The 24,168-nt window shown below is 49.1% G+C and overlaps 33 non-coding genes and 4 pseudogenes across 33 annotated transcripts; all 37 read left to right on the top strand.

Moving 5' to 3' along the window:
* The first annotated feature begins 1,084 nt into the window (after positions 1–1,084).
* On the top strand, positions 1,085–1,203 carry LOC126520133 (5S ribosomal RNA; annotated as a pseudogene).
* Positions 1,204–1,709: 506 nt separating this feature from the next.
* On the top strand, positions 1,710–1,828 carry LOC126520117 (5S ribosomal RNA). The gene has a single exon (XR_007596879.1). It is a non-coding gene; the product is annotated as a 5S ribosomal RNA (ribosomal RNA).
* Positions 1,829–2,336: 508 nt separating this feature from the next.
* Positions 2,337–2,455, top strand: LOC126520130 (5S ribosomal RNA). The gene has a single exon (XR_007596881.1). It is a non-coding gene; the product is annotated as a 5S ribosomal RNA (ribosomal RNA).
* A 506-nt stretch (positions 2,456–2,961) lies between these two features.
* Positions 2,962–3,080, top strand: LOC126520136 (5S ribosomal RNA). The gene has a single exon (XR_007596882.1). It is a non-coding gene; the product is annotated as a 5S ribosomal RNA (ribosomal RNA).
* A 509-nt stretch (positions 3,081–3,589) lies between these two features.
* On the top strand, positions 3,590–3,708 carry LOC126520137 (5S ribosomal RNA). The gene has a single exon (XR_007596883.1). It is a non-coding gene; the product is annotated as a 5S ribosomal RNA (ribosomal RNA).
* Positions 3,709–4,215: 507 nt separating this feature from the next.
* Positions 4,216–4,334, top strand: LOC126520138 (5S ribosomal RNA). The gene has a single exon (XR_007596884.1). It is a non-coding gene; the product is annotated as a 5S ribosomal RNA (ribosomal RNA).
* A 506-nt stretch (positions 4,335–4,840) lies between these two features.
* On the top strand, positions 4,841–4,959 carry LOC126520139 (5S ribosomal RNA). Its single transcript, XR_007596885.1, has one exon. It is a non-coding gene; the product is annotated as a 5S ribosomal RNA (ribosomal RNA).
* A 510-nt stretch (positions 4,960–5,469) lies between these two features.
* LOC126520142 (5S ribosomal RNA) lies at positions 5,470–5,588 on the top strand. The gene has a single exon (XR_007596887.1). It is a non-coding gene; the product is annotated as a 5S ribosomal RNA (ribosomal RNA).
* A 510-nt stretch (positions 5,589–6,098) lies between these two features.
* Positions 6,099–6,217, top strand: LOC126520143 (5S ribosomal RNA). The gene has a single exon (XR_007596888.1). It is a non-coding gene; the product is annotated as a 5S ribosomal RNA (ribosomal RNA).
* Positions 6,218–6,725: 508 nt separating this feature from the next.
* Positions 6,726–6,844, top strand: LOC126520144 (5S ribosomal RNA). Its single transcript, XR_007596889.1, has one exon. It is a non-coding gene; the product is annotated as a 5S ribosomal RNA (ribosomal RNA).
* Positions 6,845–7,352: 508 nt separating this feature from the next.
* LOC126520107 (5S ribosomal RNA) lies at positions 7,353–7,471 on the top strand. Its single transcript, XR_007596869.1, has one exon. It is a non-coding gene; the product is annotated as a 5S ribosomal RNA (ribosomal RNA).
* Positions 7,472–7,977: 506 nt separating this feature from the next.
* Positions 7,978–8,096, top strand: LOC126520145 (5S ribosomal RNA). The gene has a single exon (XR_007596890.1). It is a non-coding gene; the product is annotated as a 5S ribosomal RNA (ribosomal RNA).
* Positions 8,097–8,602: 506 nt separating this feature from the next.
* On the top strand, positions 8,603–8,721 carry LOC126520146 (5S ribosomal RNA). The gene has a single exon (XR_007596891.1). It is a non-coding gene; the product is annotated as a 5S ribosomal RNA (ribosomal RNA).
* A 508-nt stretch (positions 8,722–9,229) lies between these two features.
* LOC126520147 (5S ribosomal RNA) lies at positions 9,230–9,348 on the top strand. The gene has a single exon (XR_007596892.1). It is a non-coding gene; the product is annotated as a 5S ribosomal RNA (ribosomal RNA).
* Positions 9,349–9,856: 508 nt separating this feature from the next.
* Positions 9,857–9,975, top strand: LOC126520148 (5S ribosomal RNA). Its single transcript, XR_007596893.1, has one exon. It is a non-coding gene; the product is annotated as a 5S ribosomal RNA (ribosomal RNA).
* A 509-nt stretch (positions 9,976–10,484) lies between these two features.
* LOC126520149 (5S ribosomal RNA) lies at positions 10,485–10,603 on the top strand. The gene has a single exon (XR_007596894.1). It is a non-coding gene; the product is annotated as a 5S ribosomal RNA (ribosomal RNA).
* A 506-nt stretch (positions 10,604–11,109) lies between these two features.
* LOC126520150 (5S ribosomal RNA) lies at positions 11,110–11,228 on the top strand. Its single transcript, XR_007596895.1, has one exon. It is a non-coding gene; the product is annotated as a 5S ribosomal RNA (ribosomal RNA).
* Positions 11,229–11,737: 509 nt separating this feature from the next.
* On the top strand, positions 11,738–11,856 carry LOC126520151 (5S ribosomal RNA). Its single transcript, XR_007596896.1, has one exon. It is a non-coding gene; the product is annotated as a 5S ribosomal RNA (ribosomal RNA).
* A 506-nt stretch (positions 11,857–12,362) lies between these two features.
* LOC126520153 (5S ribosomal RNA) lies at positions 12,363–12,481 on the top strand. The gene has a single exon (XR_007596898.1). It is a non-coding gene; the product is annotated as a 5S ribosomal RNA (ribosomal RNA).
* A 509-nt stretch (positions 12,482–12,990) lies between these two features.
* On the top strand, positions 12,991–13,109 carry LOC126520154 (5S ribosomal RNA). Its single transcript, XR_007596899.1, has one exon. It is a non-coding gene; the product is annotated as a 5S ribosomal RNA (ribosomal RNA).
* Positions 13,110–13,616: 507 nt separating this feature from the next.
* Positions 13,617–13,735, top strand: LOC126520155 (5S ribosomal RNA). Its single transcript, XR_007596900.1, has one exon. It is a non-coding gene; the product is annotated as a 5S ribosomal RNA (ribosomal RNA).
* Positions 13,736–14,241: 506 nt separating this feature from the next.
* LOC126520157 (5S ribosomal RNA) lies at positions 14,242–14,360 on the top strand. The gene has a single exon (XR_007596901.1). It is a non-coding gene; the product is annotated as a 5S ribosomal RNA (ribosomal RNA).
* Positions 14,361–14,869: 509 nt separating this feature from the next.
* LOC126520158 (5S ribosomal RNA) lies at positions 14,870–14,988 on the top strand. Its single transcript, XR_007596902.1, has one exon. It is a non-coding gene; the product is annotated as a 5S ribosomal RNA (ribosomal RNA).
* Positions 14,989–15,494: 506 nt separating this feature from the next.
* Positions 15,495–15,613, top strand: LOC126520159 (5S ribosomal RNA). Its single transcript, XR_007596903.1, has one exon. It is a non-coding gene; the product is annotated as a 5S ribosomal RNA (ribosomal RNA).
* Positions 15,614–16,122: 509 nt separating this feature from the next.
* On the top strand, positions 16,123–16,241 carry LOC126520160 (5S ribosomal RNA). The gene has a single exon (XR_007596904.1). It is a non-coding gene; the product is annotated as a 5S ribosomal RNA (ribosomal RNA).
* A 509-nt stretch (positions 16,242–16,750) lies between these two features.
* LOC126520161 (5S ribosomal RNA) lies at positions 16,751–16,869 on the top strand. The gene has a single exon (XR_007596905.1). It is a non-coding gene; the product is annotated as a 5S ribosomal RNA (ribosomal RNA).
* A 507-nt stretch (positions 16,870–17,376) lies between these two features.
* LOC126520162 (5S ribosomal RNA) lies at positions 17,377–17,495 on the top strand. Its single transcript, XR_007596906.1, has one exon. It is a non-coding gene; the product is annotated as a 5S ribosomal RNA (ribosomal RNA).
* A 508-nt stretch (positions 17,496–18,003) lies between these two features.
* On the top strand, positions 18,004–18,122 carry LOC126520121 (5S ribosomal RNA; annotated as a pseudogene).
* Positions 18,123–18,628: 506 nt separating this feature from the next.
* Positions 18,629–18,747, top strand: LOC126520163 (5S ribosomal RNA). Its single transcript, XR_007596907.1, has one exon. It is a non-coding gene; the product is annotated as a 5S ribosomal RNA (ribosomal RNA).
* Positions 18,748–19,255: 508 nt separating this feature from the next.
* LOC126520165 (5S ribosomal RNA) lies at positions 19,256–19,374 on the top strand. Its single transcript, XR_007596909.1, has one exon. It is a non-coding gene; the product is annotated as a 5S ribosomal RNA (ribosomal RNA).
* Positions 19,375–19,881: 507 nt separating this feature from the next.
* Positions 19,882–20,000, top strand: LOC126520166 (5S ribosomal RNA). Its single transcript, XR_007596910.1, has one exon. It is a non-coding gene; the product is annotated as a 5S ribosomal RNA (ribosomal RNA).
* A 508-nt stretch (positions 20,001–20,508) lies between these two features.
* LOC126520167 (5S ribosomal RNA) lies at positions 20,509–20,627 on the top strand. Its single transcript, XR_007596911.1, has one exon. It is a non-coding gene; the product is annotated as a 5S ribosomal RNA (ribosomal RNA).
* A 509-nt stretch (positions 20,628–21,136) lies between these two features.
* LOC126520168 (5S ribosomal RNA) lies at positions 21,137–21,255 on the top strand. Its single transcript, XR_007596912.1, has one exon. It is a non-coding gene; the product is annotated as a 5S ribosomal RNA (ribosomal RNA).
* A 508-nt stretch (positions 21,256–21,763) lies between these two features.
* LOC126520122 (5S ribosomal RNA) lies at positions 21,764–21,882 on the top strand (annotated as a pseudogene).
* A 507-nt stretch (positions 21,883–22,389) lies between these two features.
* Positions 22,390–22,508, top strand: LOC126520169 (5S ribosomal RNA). The gene has a single exon (XR_007596913.1). It is a non-coding gene; the product is annotated as a 5S ribosomal RNA (ribosomal RNA).
* A 506-nt stretch (positions 22,509–23,014) lies between these two features.
* Positions 23,015–23,133, top strand: LOC126520125 (5S ribosomal RNA; annotated as a pseudogene).
* Positions 23,134–23,640: 507 nt separating this feature from the next.
* Positions 23,641–23,759, top strand: LOC126520170 (5S ribosomal RNA). The gene has a single exon (XR_007596914.1). It is a non-coding gene; the product is annotated as a 5S ribosomal RNA (ribosomal RNA).
* Positions 23,760–24,168: the final 409 nt, after the last annotated feature.

The raw sequence follows: 24,168 nt of genomic DNA, 5'->3' as shown, positions 1-24,168 counted from the left end.
GTGCAGAAACTGCACCGCGTGTTCGCTGTTTTCGTGTGGGCATCGAGCTGGGAGCGATGTAGCCGAGATAATCTCTTTCGGCGCGTGAAGGATGGTGGTCTGGGGTTGGCGCACCTCTTCTTGCGTCAACTAGTAAACAGGTTCTTCTTTTTTCGAGACACAAATGACCCATTTGTACGCACCGCTATCCAAATGAGGTTGTCAAGATCACTTCCCGAATTCGTTGTAGGCACCGAAATAATGCCAGGACCAGTTCGTGGTTTCTTTAGGGAAATAATTCAGAGTGTTTCCTTTTTGCGTGTTCGTTTTTCTAGTGCATATTTGTGGAGTGTAAAACGGAAAACGTTATATCGTGATTTATGTGACAGTGTATTGCTGGTACCCATGTACAGAGCCCTGTACAGTGGAGGCCCAGGCCTAGATGTATTGAAAAGGGTGAAGAAGATGCCAGTTCAACCAGCCACTAAATCGTTCTTCTTTAAATTACACACCGGTACTCTACCTGTTAAAATCTTTCTTGAACAACGTGGGTTCTACATGCCATGGGGAACCCACTGCCTTATATGTAAAAAAGCAGAAAGCATAGATCATGTCTTCATCCACTGTTGGGAAGGGGTCTTTTTCTGGGACGTGTTACAAAGGACTCTAAAAAAAGAGCTACCTATAGATCCCCACGGAATCAGGTTTCTGCCAGTATATGACGACGAAGGTTTCCCGTACGACGTCATCATGCTTACGGGCCTCCACTGTTTATGGCGCGCAAGAATGGCGGGCTACCATTGTGACCCGGATGCCCGACCAGCGCGTGTATACTTCCGGGAATGCATGCAACGGTATGTGGAAGTGCAGAAGTTGCAACAGCCTGTTCCTGAGTGGCTGTCGAGGGTTGAACCCCTTACAGCACTAAAGGAATTTTAATCCGACAACGTCGTGCCACAGTAGCGGACGGCAACGAATGTAAATATTACTGTTCTTTGTTCCGTTTGTGTATTCATTCGTTTTTGCTTCTTTGGTCTTTGTTTATATCATTTAAATAATGTGTGTTGTGGTGACATGTCGAGGATTGGCAATAAAGAAAAAAAAAAAAATCGGCCATACCATGCTGAATACGCCGGTTCTCGTCCGATCCCCGAAGCTAAGCAGCATTGGGCTCGGTCAGTACTTGGGAGGGAGACCACCTGGGAACACCGAGTGCTGATGGCACCCTTCTTTTTGCATTTTTTTATTGCGTGCTTCTGTGACTTATTTTTTTTTTTTACACTCACGTGTGGGTTGTTTTATTTACTGTTACATTCAACTGGCGCAGCCTACTCGTAGAGCCAACGTCGAAGTGCAAAAACAATATGCAAGCCGCTAGGCGATTGTACGCGCAGTGACGGTGGTAACCGGTATAAGTAATGGTGCAAAATTTAGTCGCACAAACTGCTAACCGTTTACCTATTACACCCGTATCCAGCTCAGTGACAATCAATAACTTGGCGCATTGCTAGCGCCAAACGTGGGCTGCAGCGGACGCAAATCGTTGCTCTCGTCCTCGTGTTTTATTGCCAGCTCGACTCGGCAGCAACTAACCATAACAAACGGAGCAATCCACGTACACGACGTGTGCCTGTACTATCAACGGAAAGACAGTGCCGCGTACGTGCTGTAGCAATACGTTGCGAATGCACATAGCACGATACAGGTGCAGTCGTAAACATAGCAACCCTGCCATCGGCCATACCATGCTGAATACGCCGGTTCTCGTCCGATCCCCGAAGCTAAGCAGCATTGGGCTCGGTCAGTACTTGGGAGGGAGACCACCTGGGAACACCGAGTGCTGATGGCACCCTTCTTTTTGCATTTTTTTATTGCGTGCTTCTGTGACTTATTTTTTTTTTTTTTACACTCACGTGTGGGTTGTTTTATTTACTGTTACATTCAACTGGCGCAGCCTACTGGTAGAGCCAACGTCGAAGTGCAAAAACAATATGCAAGCCGCTAGGCGATTGTACGCGCAGTGACGGTGGTAACCGGTATAAGTAATGGCGCAAAATTTAGTCGCACAAACTGCTAACCGTTTACCTATTACACCCGTATCCAGCTCAGTGACAATCAATAACTTGGCGCATTGCTAGCGCCAAACGTGGGCTGCAGCGGACGCAAATCGTTGCTCTCGTCCTCGTGTTTTATTGCCAGCTCGACTCGGCAGCAACTAAGCATAACAAACGGAGCAATCCACGTACACGACGTGTGCCTGTACTATCAACGGAAAGACAGTGCCGCGTACGTGCTGTAGCAATACGTTGCGAATGCACATAGCACGATACAGGTGCAGTCGTAAGCATAGCATCCCTGCCATCGGCCATACCATGCTGAATACGCCGGTTCTCGTCCGATCCCCGAAGCTAAGCAGCATTGGGCTCGGTCAGTACTTGGGAGGGAGACCACCTGGGAACACCGAGTGCTGATGGCACCCTTCTTTTTGCATTTTTTTATTGCGTGCTTCTGTGACTTATTTTTTTTTTTTACACTCACGTGTGGGTTGTTTTATTTACTGTTACATTCAACTGGCGCAGCCTACTGGTAGAGCCAACGTCGAAGTGCAAAAACAATATGCAAGCCGCTAGGCGATTGTACGCGCAGTGACGGTGGTAACCGGTATAAGTAATGGTGCAAAATTTAGTCGCACAAACTGCTAACCGTTTACCTATTACACCCGTATCCAGCTCAGTGACAATCAATAACTTGGCGCATTGCTAGCGCCAAACGTGGGCTGCAGCGGACGCAAATCGTTGCTCTCGTCCTCGTGTTTTATTGCCAGCTCGACTCGGCAGCAACTAACCATAACAAACGGAGCAATCCACGTACACGACGTGTGCCTGTACTATCAACGGAAAGACAGTGCCGCGTACGTGCTGTAGCAATACGTTGCGAATGCACATAGCACGATACAGGTGCAGTCGTAAACATAGCAACCCTGCCATCGGCCATACCATGCTGAATACGCCGGTTCTCGTCCGATCCCCGAAGCTAAGCAGCATTGGGCTCGGTCAGTACTTGGGAGGGAGACCACCTGGGAACACCGAGTGCTGATGGCACCCTTCTTTTTGCATTTTTTTATTGCGTGCTTCTGCGACTTATTTTTTTTTTTTTTTACACTCACGTGTGGGTTGTTTTATTTACTGTTACATTCAACTGGCGCAGCCTACTGGTAGAGCCAACGTCGAAGTGCAAAAACAATATGCAAGCCGCTAGGCGATTGTACGCGCAGTGACGGTGGTAACCGGTATAAGTAATGGTGCAAAATTTAGTCGCACAAACTGCTAACCGTTTACCTATTACACCCGTATCCAGCTCAGTGACAATCAATAACTTGGCGCATTGCTAGCGCCAAACGTGGGCTGCAGCGGACGCAAATCGTTGCTCTCGTCCTCGTGTTTTATTGCCAGCTCGACTCGGCAGCAACTAAGCATAACAAACGGAGCAATCCACGTACACGACGTGTGCCTGTACTATCAACGGAAAGACAGTGCCGCGTACGTGCTGTAGCAATACGTTGCGAATGCACATAGCACGATACAGGTGCAGTCGTAAGCATAGCATCCCTGCCATCGGCCATACCATGCTGAATACGCCGGTTCTCGTCCGATCCCCGAAGCTAAGCAGCATTGGGCTCGGTCAGTACTTGGGAGGGAGACCACCTGGGAACACCGAGTGCTGATGGCACCCTTCTTTTTGCATTTTTTTATTGCGTGCTTCTGTGACTTATTTTTTTTTTTTTACACTCACGTGTGGGTTGTTTTATTTACTGTTACATTCAACTGGCGCAGCCTACTCGTAGAGCCAACGTCGAAGTGCAAAAACAATATGCAAGCCGCTAGGCGATTGTACGCGCAGTGACGGTGGTAACCGGTATAAGTAATGGTGCAAAATTTAGTCGCACAAACTGCTAACCGTTTACCTATTACACCCGTATCCAGCTCAGTGACAATCAATAACTTGGCGCATTGCTAGCGCCAAACGTGGGCTGCAGCGGACGCAAATCGTTGCTCGCGTCCTCGTGTTTTATTGCCAGCTCGACTCGGCAGCAACTAAGCATAACAAACGGAGCAATCCACGTACACGACGTGTGCCTGTACTATCAACGGAAAGACAGTGCCGCGTACGTGCTGTAGCAATACGTTGCGAATGCACATAGCACGATACAGGTGCAGTCGTAAGCATAGCATCCCTGCCATCGGCCATACCATGCTGAATACGCCGGTTCTCGTCCGATCCCCGAAGCTAAGCAGCATTGGGCTCGGTCAGTACTTGGGAGGGAGACCACCTGGGAACACCGAGTGCTGATGGCACCCTTCTTTTTGCATTTTTTTATTGCGTGCTTCTGTGACTTATTTTTTTTTTTTACACTCACGTGTGGGTTGTTTTATTTACTGTTACATTCAACTGGCGCAGCCTACTCGTAGAGCCAACGTCGAAGTGCAAAAACAATATGCAAGCCGCTAGGCGATTGTACGCGCAGTGACGGTGGTAACCGGTATAAGTAATGGTGCAAAATTTAGTCGCACAAACTGCTAACCGTTTACCTATTACACCCGTATCCAGCTCAGTGACAATCAATAACTTGGCGCATTGCTAGCGCCAAACGTGGGCTGCAGCGGACGCAAATCGTTGCTCTCGTCCTCGTGTTTTATTGCCAGCTCGACTCGGCAGCAACTAACCATAACAAACGGAGCAATCCACGTACACGACGTGTGCCTGTACTATCAACGGAAAGACAGTGCCGCGTACGTGCTGTAGCAATACGTTGCGAATGCACATAGCACGATACAGGTGCAGTCGTAAACATAGCAACCCTGCCATCGGCCATACCATGCTGAATACGCCGGTTCTCGTCCGATCCCCGAAGCTAAGCAGCATTGGGCTCGGTCAGTACTTGGGAGGGAGACCACCTGGGAACACCGAGTGCTGATGGCACCCTTCTTTTTGCATTTTTTTATTGCGTGCTTCTGTGACTTATTTTTTTTTTTTTTTTACACTCACGTGTGGGTTGTTTTATTTACTGTTACATTCAACTGGCGCAGCCTACTGGTAGAGCCAACGTCGAAGTGCAAAAACAATATGCAAGCCGCTAGGCGATTGTACGCGCAGTGACGGTGGTAACCGGTATAAGTAATGGCGCAAAATTTAGTCGCACAAACTGCTAACCGTTTACCTATTACACCCGTATCCAGCTCAGTGACAATCAATAACTTGGCGCATTGCTAGCGCCAAACGTGGGCTGCAGCGGACGCAAATCGTTGCTCTCGTCCTCGTGTTTTATTGCCAGCTCGACTCGGCAGCAACTAACCATAACAAACGGAGCAATCCACGTACACGACGTGTGCCTGTACTATCAACGGAAAGACAGTGCCGCGTACGTGCTGTAGCAATACGTTGCGAATGCACATAGCACGATACAGGTGCAGTCGTAAACATAGCATCCCTGCCATCGGCCATACCATGCTGAATACGCCGGTTCTCGTCCGATCCCCGAAGCTAAGCAGCATTGGGCTCGGTCAGTACTTGGGAGGGAGACCACCTGGGAACACCGAGTGCTGATGGCACCCTTCTTTTTGCATTTTTTTATTGCGTGCTTCTGTGACTTATTTTTTTTTTTTTTTTACACTCACGTGTGGGTTGTTTTATTTACTGTTACATTCAACTGGCGCAGCCTACTGGTAGAGCCAACGTCGAAGTGCAAAAACAATATGCAAGCCGCTAGGCGATTGTACGCGCAGTGACGGTGGTAACCGGTATAAGTAATGGTGCAAAATTTAGTCGCACAAACTGCTAACCGTTTACCTATTACACCCGTATCCAGCTCAGTGACAATCAATAACTTGGCGCATTGCTAGCGCCAAACGTGGGCTGCAGCGGACGCAAATCGTTGCTCTCGTCCTCGTGTTTTATTGCCAGCTCGACTCGGCAGCAACTAACCATAACAAACGGAGCAATCCACGTACACGACGTGTGCCTGTACTATCAACGGAAAGACAGTGCCGCGTACGTGCTGTAGCAATACGTTGCGAATGCACATAGCACGATACAGGTGCAGTCGTAAACATAGCATCCCTGCCATCGGCCATACCATGCTGAATACGCCGGTTCTCGTCCGATCCCCGAAGCTAAGCAGCATTGGGCTCGGTCAGTACTTGGGAGGGAGACCACCTGGGAACACCGAGTGCTGATGGCACCCTTCTTTTTGCATTTTTTTATTGCGTGCTTCTGTGACTTTTTTTTTTTTTTTTTACACTCACGTGTGGGTTGTTTTATTTACTGTTACATTCAACTGGCGCAGCCTACTGGTAGAGCCAACGTCGAAGTGCAAAAACAATATGCAAGCCGCTAGGCGATTGTACGCGCAGTGACGGTGGTAACCGGTATAAGTAATGGTGCAAAATTTAGTCGCACAAACTGCTAACCGTTTACCTATTACACCCGTATCCAGCTCAGTGACAATCAATAACTTGGCGCATTGCTAGCGCCAAACGTGGGCTGCAGCGGACGCAAATCGTTGCTCTCGTCCTCGTGTTTTATTGCCAGCTCGACTCGGCAGCAACTAACCATAACAAACGGAGCAATCCACGTACACGACGTGTGCCTGTACTATCAACGGAAAGACAGTGCCGCGTACGTGCTGTAGCAATACGTTGCGAATGCACATAGCACGATACAGGTGCAGTCGTAAGCAAAGCATCCCTGCCATCGGCCATACCATGCTGAATACGCCGGTTCTCGTCCGATCCCCGAAGCTAAGCAGCATTGGGCTCGGTCAGTACTTGGGAGGGAGACCACCTGGGAACACCGAGTGCTGATGGCACCCTTCTTTTTGCATTTTTTTATTGCGTGCTTCTGTGACTTATTTTTTTTTTTTTTACACTCACGTGTGGGTTGTTTTATTTACTGTTACATTCAACTGGCGCAGCCTACTGGTAGAGCCAACGTCGAAGTGCAAAAACAATATGCAAGCCGTTAGGCGATTGTACGCGCAGTGACGGTGGTAACCGGTATAAGTAATGGTGCAAAATTTAGTCGCACAAACTCCTAACCGTTTACCTATTACACCCGTATCCAGCTCAGTGACAATCAATAACTTGGCGCATTGCTAGCGCCAAACGTGGGCTGCAGCGGACGCAAATCGTTGCTCTCGTCCTCGTGTTTTATTGCCAGCTCGACTCGGCAGCAACTAACCATAACAAACGGAGCAATCCACGTACACGACGTGTGCCTGTACTATCAACGGAAAGACAGTGCCGCGTACGTGCTGTAGCAATACGTTGCGAATGCACATAGCACGATACAGGTGCAGTCGTAAGCATAGCATCCCTGCCATCGGCCATACCGTGCTGAATACGCCGGTTCTCGTCCGATCCCCGAAGCTAAGCAGCATTGGGCTCGGTCAGTACTTGGGAGGGAGACCACCTGGGAACACCGAGTGCTGATGGCACCCTTCTTTTTGCATTTTTTTATTGCGTGCTTCTGTGACTTATTTTTTTTTTTTACACTCACGTGTGGGTTGTTTTATTTACTGTTACATTCAACTGGCGCAGCCTACTCGTAGAGCCAATGTCGAAGTGCAAAAACAATATGCAAGCCGTTAGGCGATTGTACGCGCAGTGACGGTGGTAACCGGTATAAGTAATGGTGCAAAATTTAGTCGCACAAACTGCTAACCGTTTACCTATTACACCCGTATCCAGCTCAGTGACAATCAATAACTTGGCGCATTGCTAGCGCCAAACGTGGGCTGCAGCGGACGCAAATCGTTGCTCTCGTCCTCGTGTTTTATTGCCAGCTCGACTCGGCAGCAACTAACCATAACAAACGGAGCAATCCACGTACACGACGTGTGCCTGTACTATCAACGGAAAGACAGTGCCGCGTACGTGCTGTAGCAATACGTTGCGAATGCACATAGCACGATACAGGTGCAGTCGTAAGCATAGCATCCCTGCCATCGGCCATACCATGCTGAATACGCCGGTTCTCGTCCGATCCCCGAAGCTAAGCAGCATTGGGCTCGGTCAGTACTTGGGAGGGAGACCACCTGGGAACACCGAGTGCTGATGGCACCCTTCTTTTTGCATTTTTTTATTGCGTGCTTCTGTGACTTATTTTTTTTTTTTACACTCACGTGTGGGTTGTTTTATTTACTGTTACATTCAACTGGCGCAGCCTACTCGTAGAGCCAACGTCGAAGTGCAAAAACAATATGCAAGCCGCTAGGCGATTGTACGCGCAGTGACGGTAGTAACCGGTATAAGTAATGGTGCAAAATTTAGTCGCACAAACTGCTAACCGTTTACCTATTACACCCGTATCCAGCTCAGTGACAATCAATAACTTGGCGCATTGCTAGCGCCAAACGTGGGCTGCAGCGGACGCAAATCGTTGCTCTCGTCCTCGTGTTTTATTGCCAGCTCGACTCGGCAGCAACTAACCATAACAAACGGAGCAATCCACGTACACGACGTGTGCCTGTACTATCAACGGAAAGACAGTGCCGCGTACGTGCTGTAGCAATACGTTGCGAATGCACATAGCACGATACAGGTGCAGTCGTAAACATAGCAACCCTGCCATCGGCCATACCATGCTGAATACGCCGGTTCTCGTCCGATCCCCGAAGCTAAGCAGCATTGGGCTCGGTCAGTACTTGGGAGGGAGACCACCTGGGAACACCGAGTGCTGATGGCACCCTTCTTTTTGCATTTTTTTATTGCGTGCTTCTGCGACTTATTTTTTTTTTTTTTACACTCACGTGTGGGTTGTTTTATTTACTGTTACATTCAACTGGCGCAGCCTACTGGTAGAGCCAACGTCGAAGTGCAAAAACAATATGCAAGCCGCTAGGCGATTGTACGCGCAGTGACGGTGGTAACCGGTATAAGTAATGGTGCAAAATTTAGTCGCACAAACTGCTAACCGTTTACCTATTACACCCGTATCCAGCTCAGTGACAATCAATAACTTGGCGCATTGCTAGCGCCAAACGTGGGCTGCAGCGGACGCAAATCGTTGCTCTCGTCCTCGTGTTTTATTGCCAGCTCGACTCGGCAGCAACTAAGCATAACAAACGGAGCAATCCACGTACACGACGTGTGCCTGTACTATCAACGGAAAGACAGTGCCGCGTACGTGCTGTAGCAATACGTTGCGAATGCACATAGCACGATACAGGTGCAGTCGTAAGCATAGCATCCCTGCCATCGGCCATACCATGCTGAATACGCCGGTTCTCGTCCGATCCCCGAAGCTAAGCAGCATTGGGCTCGGTCAGTACTTGGGAGGGAGACCACCTGGGAACACCGAGTGCTGATGGCACCCTTCTTTTTGCATTTTTTTATTGCGTGCTTCTGTGACTTATTTTTTTTTTTTTTACACTCACGTGTGGGTTGTTTTATTTACTGTTACATTCAACTGGCGCAGCCTACTCGTAGAGCCAACGTCGAAGTGCAAAAACAATATGCAAGCCGCTAGGCGATTGTACGCGCAGTGACGGTGGTAACCGGTATAAGTAATGGTGCAAAATTTAGTCGCACAAACTGCTAACCGTTTACCTATTACACCCGTATCCAGCTCAGTGACAATCAATAACTTGGCGCATTGCTAGCGCCAAACGTGGGCTGCAGCGGACGCAAATCGTTGCTCTCGTCCTCGTGTTTTATTGCCAGCTCGAGTCGGCAGCAACTAACCATAACAAACGGAGCAATCCACGTACACGACGTGTGCCTGTACTATCAACGGAAAGACAGTGCCGCGTACGTGCTGTAGCAATACGTTGCGAATGCACATAGCACGATACAGGTGCAGTCGTAAACATAGCAACCCTGCCATCGGCCATACCATGCTGAATACGCCGGTTCTCGTCCGATCCCCGAAGCTAAGCAGCATTGGGCTCGGTCAGTACTTGGGAGGGAGACCACCTGGGAACACCGAGTGCTGATGGCACCCTTCTTTTTGCATTTTTTTATTGCGTGCTTCTGTGACTTATTTTTTTTTTTTTTTACACTCACGTGTGGGTTGTTTTATTTACTGTTACATTCAACTGGCGCAGCCTACTGGTAGAGCCAACGTCGAAGTGCAAAAACAATATGCAAGCCGCTAGGCGATTGTACGCGCAGTGACGGTGGTAACCGGTATAAGTAATGGTGCAAAATTTAGTCGCACAAACTGCTAACCGTTTACCTATTACACCCGTATCCAGCTCAGTGACAATCAATAACTTGGCGCATTGCTAGCGCCAAACGTGGGCTGCAGCGGACGCAAATCGTTGCTCGCGTCCTCGTGTTTTATTGCCAGCTCGACTCGGCAGCAACTAAGCATAACAAACGGAGCAATCCACGTACACGACGTGTGCCTGTACTATCAACGGAAAGACAGTGCCGCGTACGTGCTGTAGCAATACGTTGCGAATGCACATAGCACGATACAGGTGCAGTCGTAAGCATAGCATCCCTGCCATCGGCCATACCATGCTGAATACGCCGGTTCTCGTCCGATCCCCGAAGCTAAGCAGCATTGGGCTCGGTCAGTACTTGGGAGGGAGACCACCTGGGAACACCGAGTGCTGATGGCACCCTTCTTTTTGCATTTTTTTATTGCGTGCTTCTGTGACTTATTTTTTTTTTTTACACTCACGTGTGGGTTGTTTTATTTACTGTTACATTCAACTGGCGCAGCCTACTCGTAGAGCCAACGTCGAAGTGCAAAAACAATATGCAAGCCGCTAGGCGATTGTACGCGCAGTGACGGTGGTAACCGGTATAAGTAATGGTGCAAAATTTAGTCGCACAAACTGCTAACCGTTTACCTATTACACCCGTATCCAGCTCAGTGACAATCAATAACTTGGCGCATTGCTAGCGCCAAACGTGGGCTGCAGCGGACGCAAATCGTTGCTCTCGTCCTCGTGTTTTATTGCCAGCTCGACTCGGCAGCAACTAACCATAACAAACGGAGCAATCCACGTACACGACGTGTGCCTGTACTATCAACGGAAAGACAGTGCCGCGTACGTGCTGTAGCAATACGTTGCGAATGCACATAGCACGATACAGGTGCAGTCGTAAACATAGCAACCCTGCCATCGGCCATACCATGCTGAATACGCCGGTTCTCGTCCGATCCCCGAAGCTAAGCAGCATTGGGCTCGGTCAGTACTTGGGAGGGAGACCACCTGGGAACACCGAGTGCTGATGGCACCCTTCTTTTTGCATTTTTTTATTGCGTGCTTCTGTGACTTATTTTTTTTTTTTTTTACACTCACGTGTGGGTTGTTTTATTTACTGTTACATTCAACTGGCGCAGCCTACTGGTAGAGCCAACGTCGAAGTGCAAAAACAATATGCAAGCCGCTAGGCGATTGTACGCGCAGTGACGGTGGTAACCGGTATAAGTAATGGCGCAAAATTTAGTCGCACAAACTGCTAACCGTTTACCTATTACACCCGTATCCAGCTCAGTGACAATCAATAACTTGGCGCATTGCTAGCGCCAAACGTGGGCTGCAGCGGACGCAAATCGTTGCTCTCGTCCTCGTGTTTTATTGCCAGCTCGACTCGGCAGCAACTAAGCATAACAAACGGAGCAATCCACGTACACGACGTGTGCCTGTACTATCAACGGAAAGACAGTGCCGCGTACGTGCTGTAGCAATACGTTGCGAATGCACATAGCACGATACAGGTGCAGTCGTAAGCATAGCATCCCTGCCATCGGCCATACCATGCTGAATACGCCGGTTCTCGTCCGATCCCCGAAGCTAAGCAGCATTGGGCTCGGTCAGTACTTGGGAGGGAGACCACCTGGGAACACCGAGTGCTGATGGCACCCTTCTTTTTGCATTTTTTTATTGCGTGCTTCTGTGACTTATTTTTTTTTTTTACACTCACGTGTGGGTTGTTTTATTTACTGTTACATTCAACTGGCGCAGCCTACTGGTAGAGCCAACGTCGAAGTGCAAAAACAATATGCAAGCCGCTAGGCGATTGTACGCGCAGTGACGGTGGTAACCGGTATAAGTAATGGTGCAAAATTTAGTCGCACAAACTGCTAACCGTTTACCTATTACACCCGTATCCAGCTCAGTGACAATCAATAACTTGGCGCATTGCTAGCGCCAAACGTGGGCTGCAGCGGACGCAAATCGTTGCTCTCGTCCTCGTGTTTTATTGCCAGCTCGACTCGGCAGCAACTAACCATAACAAACGGAGCAATCCACGTACACGACGTGTGCCTGTACTATCAACGGAAAGACAGTGCCGCGTACGTGCTGTAGCAATACGTTGCGAATGCACATAGCACGATACAGGTGCAGTCGTAAACATAGCAACCCTGCCATCGGCCATACCATGCTGAATACGCCGGTTCTCGTCCGATCCCCGAAGCTAAGCAGCATTGGGCTCGGTCAGTACTTGGGAGGGAGACCACCTGGGAACACCGAGTGCTGATGGCACCCTTCTTTTTGCATTTTTTTATTGCGTGCTTCTGCGACTTATTTTTTTTTTTTTTTACACTCACGTGTGGGTTGTTTTATTTACTGTTACATTCAACTGGCGCAGCCTACTGGTAGAGCCAACGTCGAAGTGCAAAAACAATATGCAAGCCGCTAGGCGATTGTACGCGCAGTGACGGTGGTAACCGGTATAAGTAATGGTGCAAAATTTAGTCGCACAAACTGCTAACCGTTTACCTATTACACCCGTATCCAGCTCAGTGACAATCAATAACTTGGCGCATTGCTAGCGCCAAACGTGGGCTGCAGCGGACGCAAATCGTTGCTCTCGTCCTCGTGTTTTATTGCCAGCTCGACTCGGCAGCAACTAAGCATAACAAACGGAGCAATCCACGTACACGACGTGTGCCTGTACTATCAACGGAAAGACAGTGCCGCGTACGTGCTGTAGCAATACGTTGCGAATGCACATAGCACGATACAGGTGCAGTCGTAAGCATAGCATCCCTGCCATCGGCCATACCATGCTGAATACGCCGGTTCTCGTCCGATCCCCGAAGCTAAGCAGCATTGGGCTCGGTCAGTACTTGGGAGGGAGACCACCTGGGAACACCGAGTGCTGATGGCACCCTTCTTTTTGCATTTTTTTATTGCGTGCTTCTGTGACTTATTTTTTTTTTTTTACACTCACGTGTGGGTTGTTTTATTTACTGTTACATTCAACTGGCGCAGCCTACTCGTAGAGCCAACGTCGAAGTGCAAAAACAATATGCAAGCCGCTAGGCGATTGTACGCGCAGTGACGGTGGTAACCGGTATAAGTAATGGTGCAAAATTTAGTCGCACAAACTGCTAACCGTTTACCTATTACACCCGTATCCAGCTCAGTGACAATCAATAACTTGGCGCATTGCTAGCGCCAAACGTGGGCTGCAGCGGACGCAAATCGTTGCTCGCGTCCTCGTGTTTTATTGCCAGCTCGACTCGGCAGCAACTAAGCATAACAAACGGAGCAATCCACGTACACGACGTGTGCCTGTACTATCAACGGAAAGACAGTGCCGCGTACGTGCTGTAGCAATACGTTGCGAATGCACATAGCACGATACAGGTGCAGTCGTAAGCATAGCATCCCTGCCATCGGCCATACCATGCTGAATACGCCGGTTCTCGTCCGATCCCCGAAGCTAAGCAGCATTGGGCTCGGTCAGTACTTGGGAGGGAGACCACCTGGGAACACCGAGTGCTGATGGCACCCTTCTTTTTGCATTTTTTTATTGCGTGCTTCTGTGACTTATTTTTTTTTTTTACACTCACGTGTGGGTTGTTTTATTTACTGTTACATTCAACTGGCGCAGCCTACTCGTAGAGCCAACGTCGAAGTGCAAAAACAATATGCAAGCCGCTAGGCGATTGTACGCGCAGTGACGGTGGTAACCGGTATAAGTAATGGTGCAAAATTTAGTCGCACAAACTGCTAACCGTTTACCTATTACACCCGTATCCAGCTCAGTGACAATCAATAACTTGGCGCATTGCTAGCGCCAAACGTGGGCTGCAGCGGACGCAAATCGTTGCTCTCGTCCTCGTGTTTTATTGCCAGCTCGACTCGGCAGCAACTAACCATAACAAACGGAGCAATCCACGTACACGACGTGTGCCTGTACTATCAACGGAAAGACAGTGCCGCGTACGTGCTGTAGCAATACGTTGCGAATGCACATAGCACGATACAGGTGCAGTCGTAAACATAGCAACCCTGCCATCGGCCATACCATGCTGAATACGCCGGTTCTCGTCCGATCCCCGAAGCTAAGCAGCATTGGGCTCGGTCAGTACTTGGGAGGGAGACCACCTGGGAACACCGAGTGCTGATGGCACCCTTCTTTTTGCATTTTTTTATTGCGTGCTTCTGTGACTTATTTTTTTTTTTTTTTACACTCACGTGTGGGTTGTTTTATTTACTGTTACATTCAACTGGCGCAGCCTACTGGTAGAGCCAACGTCGAAGTGCAAAAACAATATGCAAGCCGCTAGGCGATTGTACGCGCAGTGACGGTGGTAACCGGTATAAGTAATGGCGCAAAATTTAGTCGCACAAACTGCTAACCGTTTACCTATTACACCCGTATCCAGCTCAGTGACAATCAATAACTTGGCGCATTGCTAGCGCCAAACGTGGGCTGCAGCGGACGCAAATCGTTGCTCTCGTCCTCGTGTTTTATTGCCAGCTCGACTCGGCAGCAACTAAGCATAACAAACGGAGCAATCCACGTACACGACGTGTGCCTGTACTATCAACGGAAAGACAGTGCCGCGTACGTGCTGTAGCAATACGTTGCGAATGCACATAGCACGATACAGGTGCAGTCGTAAGCATAGCATCCCTGCCATCGGCCATACCATGCTGAATACGCCGGTTCTCGTCCGATCCCCGAAGCTAAGCAGCATTGGGCTCGGTCAGTACTTGGGAGGGAGACCACCTGGGAACACCGAGTGCTGATGGCACCCTTCTTTTTGCATTTTTTTATTGCGTGCTTCTGTGACTTATTTTTTTTTTTTACACTCACGTGTGGGTTGTTTTATTTACTGTTACATTCAACTGGCGCAGCCTACTGGTAGAGCCAACGTCGAAGTGCAAAAACAATATGCAAGCCGCTAGGCGATTGTACGCGCAGTGACGGTGGTAACCGGTATAAGTAATGGTGCAAAATTTAGTCGCACAAACTGCTAACCGTTTACCTATTACACCCGTATCCAGCTCAGTGACAATCAATAACTTGGCGCATTGCTAGCGCCAAACGTGGGCTGCAGCGGACGCAAATCGTTGCTCTCGTCCTCGTGTTTTATTGCCAGCTCGACTCGGCAGCAACTAACCATAACAAACGGAGCAATCCACGTACACGACGTGTGCCTGTACTATCAACGGAAAGACAGTGCCGCGTACGTGCTGTAGCAATACGTTGCGAATGCACATAGCACGATACAGGTGCAGTCGTAAACATAGCATCCCTGCCATCGGCCATACCATGCTGAATACGCCGGTTCTCGTCCGATCCCCGAAGCTAAGCAGCATTGGGCTCGGTCAGTACTTGGGAGGGAGACCACCTGGGAACACCGAGTGCTGATGGCACCCTTCTTTTTGCATTTTTTTATTGCGTGCTTCTGTGACTTATTTTTTTTTTTTTTTACACTCACGTGTGGGTTGTTTTATTTACTGTTACATTCAACTGGCGCAGCCTACTGGTAGAGCCAACGTCGAAGTGCAAAAACAATATGCAAGCCGCTAGGCGATTGTACGCGCAGTGACGGTGGTAACCGGTATAAGTAATGGTGCAAAATTTAGTCGCACAAACTGCTAACCGTTTACCTATTACACCCGTATCCAGCTCATTGACAATCAATAACTTGGCGCATTGCTAGCGCCAAACGTGGGCTGCAGCGGACGCAAATCGTTGCTCTCGTCCTCGTGTTTTATTGCCAGCTCGACTCGGCAGCAACTAACCATAACAAACGGAGCAATCCACGTACACGACGTGTGCCTGTACTATCAACGGAAAGACAGTGCCGCGTACGTGCTGTAGCAATACGTTGCGAATGCACATAGCACGATACAGGTGCAGTCGTAAGCATAGCATCCCTGCCATCGGCCATACCATGCTGAATACGCCGGTTCTCGTCCGATCCCCGAAGCTAAGCAGCATTGGGCTCGGTCAGTACTTGGGAGGGAGACCACCTGGGAACACCGAGTGCTGATGGCACCCTTCTTTTTGCATTTTTTTATTGCGTGCTTCTGTGACTTATTTTTTTTTTTTTTTACACTCACGTGTGGGTTGTTTTATTTACTGTTACATTCAACTGGCGCAGCCTACTGGTAGAGCCAACGTCGAAGTGCAAAAACAATATGCAAGCCGTTAGGCGATTGTACGCGCAGTGACGGTGGTAACCGGTATAAGTAATGGTGCAAAATTTAGTCGCACAAACTGCTAACCGTTTACCTATTACACCCGTATCCAGCTCAGTGACAATCAATAACTTGGCGCATTGCTAGCGCCAAACGTGGGCTGCAGCGGACGCAAATCGTTGCTCTCGTCCTCGTGTTTTATTGCCAGCTCCTCTCGGCAGCAACTAACCATAACAAACGGAGCAATCCACGTACACGACGTGTGCCTGTACTATCAACGGAAAGACAGTGCCGCGTACGTGCTGTAGCAATACGTTGCGAATGCACATAGCACGATACAGGTGCAGTCGTAAGCATAGCATCCCTGCCATCGGCCATACCATGCTGAATACGCCGGTTCTCGTCCGATCCCCGAAGCTAAGCAGCATTGGGCTCGGTCAGTACTTGGGAGGGAGACCACCTGGGAACACCGAGTGCTGATGGCACCCTTCTTTTTGCATTTTTTTATTGCGTGCTTCTGTGACTTATTTTTTTTTTTTTACACTCACGTGTGGGTTGTTTTATTTACTGTTACATTCAACTGGCGCAGCCTACTGGTAGAGCCAACGTCGAAGTGCAAAAACAATATGCAAGCCGCTAGGCGATTGTACGCGCAGTGACGGTGGTAACCGGTATAAGTAATGGTGCAAAATTTAGTCGCACAAACTGCTAACCGTTTACCTATTACACCCGTATCCAGCTCAGTGACAATCAATAACTTGGCGCATTGCTAGCGCCAAACGTGGGCTGCAGCGGACGCAAATCGTTGCTCTCGTCCTCGTGTTTTATTGCCAGCTCGACTCGGCAGCAACTAACCATAACAAACGGAGCAATCCACGTACACGACGTGTGCCTGTACTATCAACGGAAAGACAGTGCCGCGTACGTGCTGTAGCAATACGTTGCGAATGCACATAGCACGATACAGGTGCAGTCGTAAACATAGCAACCCTGCCATCGGCCATACCATGCTGAATACGCCGGTTCTCGTCCGATCCCCGAAGCTAAGCAGCATTGGGCTCGGTCAGTACTTGGGAGGGAGACCACCTGGGAACACCGAGTGCTGATGGCACCCTTCTTTTTGCATTTTTTTATTGCGTGCTTCTGTGACTTATTTTTTTTTTTTTTACACTCACGTGTGGGTTGTTTTATTTACTGTTACATTCAACTGGCGCAGCCTACTGGTAGAGCCAACGTCGAAGTGCAAAAACAATATGCAAGCCGCTAGGCGATTGTACGCGCAGTGACGGTGGTAACCGGTATAAGTAATGGTGCAAAATTTAGTCGCACAAACTGCTAACCGTTTACCTATTACACCCGTATCCAGCTCATTGACAATCAATAACTTGGCGCATTGCTAGCGCCAAACGTGGGCTGCAGCGGACGCAAATCGTTGCTCTCGTCCTCGTGTTTTATTGCCAGCTCGACTCGGCAGCAACTAACCATAACAAACGGAGCAATCCACGTACACGACGTGTGCCTGTACTATCAACGGAAAGACAGTGCCGCGTACGTGCTGTAGCAATACGTTGCGAATGCACATAGCACGATACAGGTGCAGTCGTAAGCATAGCATCCCTGCGATCGGCCATACCATGCTGAATACGCCGGTTCTCGTCCGATCCCCGAAGCTAAGCAGCATTGGGCTCGGTCAGTACTTGGGAGGGAGACCACCTGGGAACACCGAGTGCTGATGGCACCCTTCTTTTTGCATTTTTTTATTGCGTGCTTCTGTGACTTATTTTTTTTTTTTACACTCACGTGTGGGTTGTTTTATTTACTGTTACATTCAACTGGCGCAGCCTACTGGTAGAGCCAACGTCGAAGTGCAAAAACAATATGCAAGCCGCTAGGCGATTGTACGCGCAGTGACGGTGGTAACCGGTATAAGTAATGGTGCAAAATTTAGTCGCACAAACTGCTAACCGTTTACCTATTACACCCGTATCCAGCTCAGTGACAATCAATAACTTGGCGCATTGCTAGCGCCAAACGTGGGCTGCAGCGGACGCAAATCGTTGCTCTCGTCCTCGTGTTTTATTGCCAGCTCGACTCGGCAGCAACTAACCATAACAAACGGAGCAATCCACGTACACGACGTGTGCCTGTACTATCAACGGAAAGACAGTGCCGCGTACGTGCTGTAGCAATACGTTGCGAATGCACATAGCACGATACAGGTGCAGTCGTAAACATAGCATCCCTGCCATCGGCCATACCATGCTGAATACGCCGGTTCTCGTCCGATCCCCGAAGCTAAGCAGCATTGGGCTCGGTCAGTACTTGGGAGGGAGACCACCTGGGAACACCGAGTGCTGATGGCACCCTTCTTTTTGCATTTTTTTATTGCGTGCTTCTGTGACTTATTTTTTTTTTTTTTACACTCACGTGTGGGTTGTTTTATTTACTGTTACATTCAACTGGCGCAGCCTACTGGTAGAGCCAACGTCGAAGTGCAAAAACAATATGCAAGCCGCTAGGCGATTGTACGCGCAGTGACGGTGGTAACCGGTATAAGTAATGGTGCAAAATTTAGTCGCACAAACTGCTAACCGTTTACCTATTACACCCGTATCCAGCTCATTGACAATCAATAACTTGGCGCATTGCTAGCGCCAAACGTGGGCTGCAGCGGACGCAAATCGTTGCTCTCGTCCTCGTGTTTTATTGCCAGCTCGACTCGGCAGCAACTAACCATAACAAACGGAGCAATCCACGTACACGACGTGTGCCTGTACTATCAACGGAAAGACAGTGCCGCGTACGTGCTGTAGCAATACGTTGCGAATGCACATAGCACGATACAGGTGCAGTCGTAAGCATAGCAGCCCTGCCATCGGCCATACCATGCTGAATACGCCGGTTCTCGTCCGATCCCCGAAGCTAAGCAGCATTGGGCTCGGTCAGTACTTGGGAGGGAGACCACCTGGGAACACCGAGTGCTGATGGCACCCTTCTTTTTGCATTTTTTTATTGCGTGCTTCTGTGACTTATTTTTTTTTTTTTACACTCACGTGTGGGTTGTTTTATTTACTGTTACATTCAACTGGTGCAGCCTACTGGTAGAGCCAACGTCGAAGTGCAAAAACAATATGCAAGCCGCTAGGCGATTGTACGCGCAGTGACGGTGGTAACCGGTATAAGTAATGGTGCAAAATTTAGTCGCACAAACTGCTAACCGTTTACCTATTACACCCGTATCCAGCTCAGTGACAATCAATAACTTGGCGCATTGCTAGCGCCAAACGTGGGCTGCAGCGGACGCAAATCGTTGCTCTCGTCCTCGTGTTTTATTGCCTGCTCGACTCGGCAGCAACTAACCATAACAAACGGAGCAATCCACGTACACGACGTGTGCCTGTACTATCAACGGAAAGACAGTGCCGCGTACGTGCTGTAGCAATACGTTGCGAATGCACATAGCACGATACAGGTGCAGTCGTAAGCATAGCATTCCTGCCATCGGCCATACCATGCTGAATACGCCGGTTCTCGTCCGATCCCCGAAGCTAAGCAGCATTGGGCTCGGTCAGTACTTGGGAGGGAGACCACCTGGGAACACCGAGTGCTGATGGCACCCTTCTTTTTGCATTTTTTTATTGCGTGCTTCTGTGACTTATTTTTTTTTTTTTTACACTCACGTGTGGGTTGTTTTATTTACTGTTACATTCAACTGGCGCAGCCTACTGGTAGAGCCAACGTCGAAGTGCAAAAACAATATGCAAGCCGCTAGGCGATTGTACGCGCAGTGACGGTGGTAACCGGTATAAGTAATGGTGCAAAATTTAGTCGCACAAACTGCTAACCGTTTACCTATTACACCCGTATCCAGCTCAGTGACAATCAATAACTTGGCGCATTGCTAGCGCCAAACGTGGGCTGCAGCGGACGCAAATCGTTGCTCTCGTCCTCGTGTTTTATTGCCAGCTCGACTCGGCAGCAACTAACCATAACAAACGGAGCAATCCACGTACACGACGTGTGCCTGTACTATCAACGGAAAGACAGTGCCGCGTACGTGCTGTAGCAATACGTTGCGAATGCACATAGCACGATACAGGTGCAGTCGTAAACATAGCATCCCTGCCATCGGCCATACCATGCTGAATACGCCGGTTCTCGTCCGATCCCCGAAGCTAAGCAGCATTGGGCTCGGTCAGTACTTGGGAGGGAGACCACCTGGGAACACCGAGTGCTGATGGCACCCTTCTTTTTGCATTTTTTTATTGCGTGCTTCTGTGACTTATTTTTTTTTTTTTTTACACTCACGTGTGGGTTGTTTTATTTACTGTTACATTCAACTGGCGCAGCCTACTGGTAGAGCCAACGTCGAAGTGCAAAAACAATATGCAAGCCGCTAGGCGATTGTACGCGCAGTGACGGTGGTAACCGGTATAAGTAATGGTGCAAAATTTAGTCGCACAAACTGCTAACCGTTTACCTATTACACCCGTATCCAGCTCATTGACAATCAATAACTTGGCGCATTGCTAGCGCCAAACGTGGGCTGCAGCGGACGCAAATCGTTGCTCTCGTCCTCGTGTTTTATTGCCAGCTCGACTCGGCAGCAACTAACCATAACAAACGGAGCAATCCACGTACACGACGTGTGCCTGTACTATCAACGGAAAGACAGTGCCGCGTACGTGCTGTAGCAATACGTTGCGAATGCACATAGCACGATACAGGTGCAGTCGTAAGCATAGCATCCCTGCCATCGGCCATACCATGCTGAATACGCCGGTTCTCGTCCGATCCCCGAAGCTAAGCAGCATTGGGCTCGGTCAGTACTTGGGAGGGAGACCACCTGGGAACACCGAGTGCTGATGGCACCCTTCTTTTTGCATTTTTTTATTGCGTGCTTCTGTGACTTATTTTTTTTTTTTTTACACTCACGTGTGGGTTGTTTTATTTACTGTTACATTCAACTGGCGCAGCCTACTGGTAGAGCCAACGTCGAAGTGCAAAAACAATATGCAAGCCGCTAGGCGATTGTACGCGCAGTGACGGTGGTAACCGGTATAAGTAATGGTGCAAAATTTAGTCGCACAAACTGCTAACCGTTTACCTATTACACCCGTATCCAGCTCAGTGACAATCAATAACTTGGCGCATTGCTAGCGCCAAACGTGGGCTGCAGCGGACGCAAATCGTTGCTCTCGTCCTCGTGTTTTATTGCCAGCTCGACTCGGCAGCAACTAACCATAACAAACGGAGCAATCCACGTACACGACGTGTGCCTGTACTATCAACGGAAAGACAGTGCCGCGTACGTGCTGTAGCAATACGTTGCGAATGCACATAGCACGATACAGGTGCAGTCGTAAGCATAGCATCCCTGCGATCGGCCATACCATGCTGAATACGCCGGTTCTCGTCCGATCCCCGAAGCTAAGCAGCATTGGGCTCGGTCAGTACTTGGGAGGGAGACCACCTGGGAACACCGAGTGCTGATGGCACCCTTCTTTTTGCATTTTTTTATTGCGTGCTTCTGTGACTTATTTTTTTTTTTTTACACTCACGTGTGGGTTGTTTTATTTACTGTTACATTCAACTGGCGCAGCCTACTGGTAGAGCCAACGTCGAAGTGCAAAAACAATATGCAAGCCGCTAGGCGATTGTACGCGCAGTGACGGTGGTAACCGGTATAAGTAATGGTGCAAAATTTAGTCGCACAAACTGCTAACCGTTTACCTATTACACCCGTATCCAGCTCAGTGACAATCAATAACTTGGCGCATTGCTAGCGCCAAACGTGGGCTGCAGCGGACGCAAATCGTTGCTCTCGTCCTCGTGTTTTATTGCCAGCTCGACTCGGCAGCAACTAACCATAACAAACGGAGCAATCCACGTACACGACGTGTGCCTGTACTATCAACGGAAAGACAGTGCCGCGTACGTGCTGTAGCAATACGTTGCGAATGCACATAGCACGATACAGGTGCAGTCGTAAGCATAGCATCCCTGCCATCGGCCATACCATGCTGAATACGCCGGTTCTCGTCCGATCCCCGAAGCTAAGCAGCATTGGGCTCGGTCAGTACTTGGGAGGGAGACCACCTGGGAACACCGAGTGCTGATGGCACCCTTCTTTTTGCATTTTTTTATTGCGTGCTTCTGTGACTTATTTTTTTTTTTTACACTCACGTGTGGGTTGTTTTATTTACTGTTACATTCAACTGGCGCAGCCTACTGGTAGAGCCAACGTCGAAGTGCAAAAACAATATGCAAGCCGCTAGGCGATTGTACGCGCAGTGACGGTGGTAACCGGTATAAGTAATGGTGCAAAATTTAGTCGCACAAACTGCTAACCGTTTACCTATTACACCCGTATCCAGCTCAGTGACAATCAATAACTTGGCGCATTGCTAGCGCCAAACGTGGGCTGCAGCGGACGCAAATCGTTGCTCTCGTCCTCGTGTTTTATTGCCAGCTCGACTCGGCAGCAACTAACCATAACAAACGGAGCAATCCACGTACACGACGTGTGCCTGTACTATCAACGGAAAGACAGTGCCGCGTACGTGCTGTAGCAATACGTTGCGAATGCACATAGCACGATACAGGTGCAGTCGTAAGCATAGCATCCCTGCGATCGGCCATACCATGCTGAATACGCCGGTTCTCGTCCGATCCCCGAAGCTAAGCAGCATTGGGCTCGGTCAGTACTTGGGAGGGAGACCACCTGGGAACACCGAGTGCTGATGGCACCCTTCTTTTTGCATTTTTTTATTGCGTGCTTCTGTGACTTATTTTTTTTTTTTTACACTCACGTGTGGGTTGTTTTATTTACTGTTACATTCAACTGGCGCAGCCTACTGGTAGAGCCAACGTCGAAGTGCAAAAACAATATGCAAGCCGCTAGGCGATTGTACGCGCAGTGACGGTGGTAACCGGTATAAGTAATGGTGCAAAATTTAGTCGCACAAACTGCTAACCGTTTACCTATTACACCCGTATCCAGCTCAGTGACAATCAATAACTTGGCGCATTGCTAGCGCCAAACGTGGGCTGCAGCGGACGCAAATCGTTGCTCTCGTCCTCGTGTTTTATTGCCAGCTCGACTCGGCAGCAACTAACCATAACAAACGGAGCAATCCACGTACACGACGTGTGCCTGTACTATCAACGGAAAGACAGTGCCGCGTACGTGCTGTAGCAATACGTTGCGAATGCACATAGCACGATACAGGTGCAGTCGTAAGCATAGCATCCCTGCCATCGGCCATACCATGCTGAATACGCCGGTTCTCGTCCGATCCCCGAAGCTAAGCAGCATTGGGCTCGGTCAGTACTTGGGAGGGAGACCACCTGGGAACACCGAGTGCTGATGGCACCCTTCTTTTTGCATTTTTTTATTGCGTGCTTCTGTGACTTATTTTTTTTTTTTACACTCACGTGTGGGTTGTTTTATTTACTGTTACATTCAACTGGCGCAGCCTACTGGTAGAGCCAACGTCGAAGTGCAAAAACAATATGCAAGCCGCTAGGCGATTGTACGCGCAGTGACGGTGGTAACCGGTATAAGTAATGGTGCAAAATTTAGTCGCACAAACTGCTAACCGTTTACCTATTACACCCGTATCCAGCTCAGTGACAATCAATAACTTGGCGCATTGCTAGCGCCAAACGTGGGCTGCAGCGGACGCAAATCGTTGCTCTCGTCCTCGTGTTTTATTGCCAGCTCGACTCGGCAGCAACTAACCATAACAAACGGAGCAATCCACGTACACGACGTGTGCCTG

This window comes from Dermacentor andersoni, chromosome 4 (genome assembly GCF_023375885.2).
Source record: "Dermacentor andersoni chromosome 4, qqDerAnde1_hic_scaffold, whole genome shotgun sequence".
NCBI classification, from domain to species: Eukaryota; Metazoa; Arthropoda; class Arachnida; order Ixodida; family Ixodidae; genus Dermacentor; species Dermacentor andersoni.
Note: the sequence above shows the minus strand (reverse complement) of the source record. Positions and strands in the feature narration are given on the sequence as shown.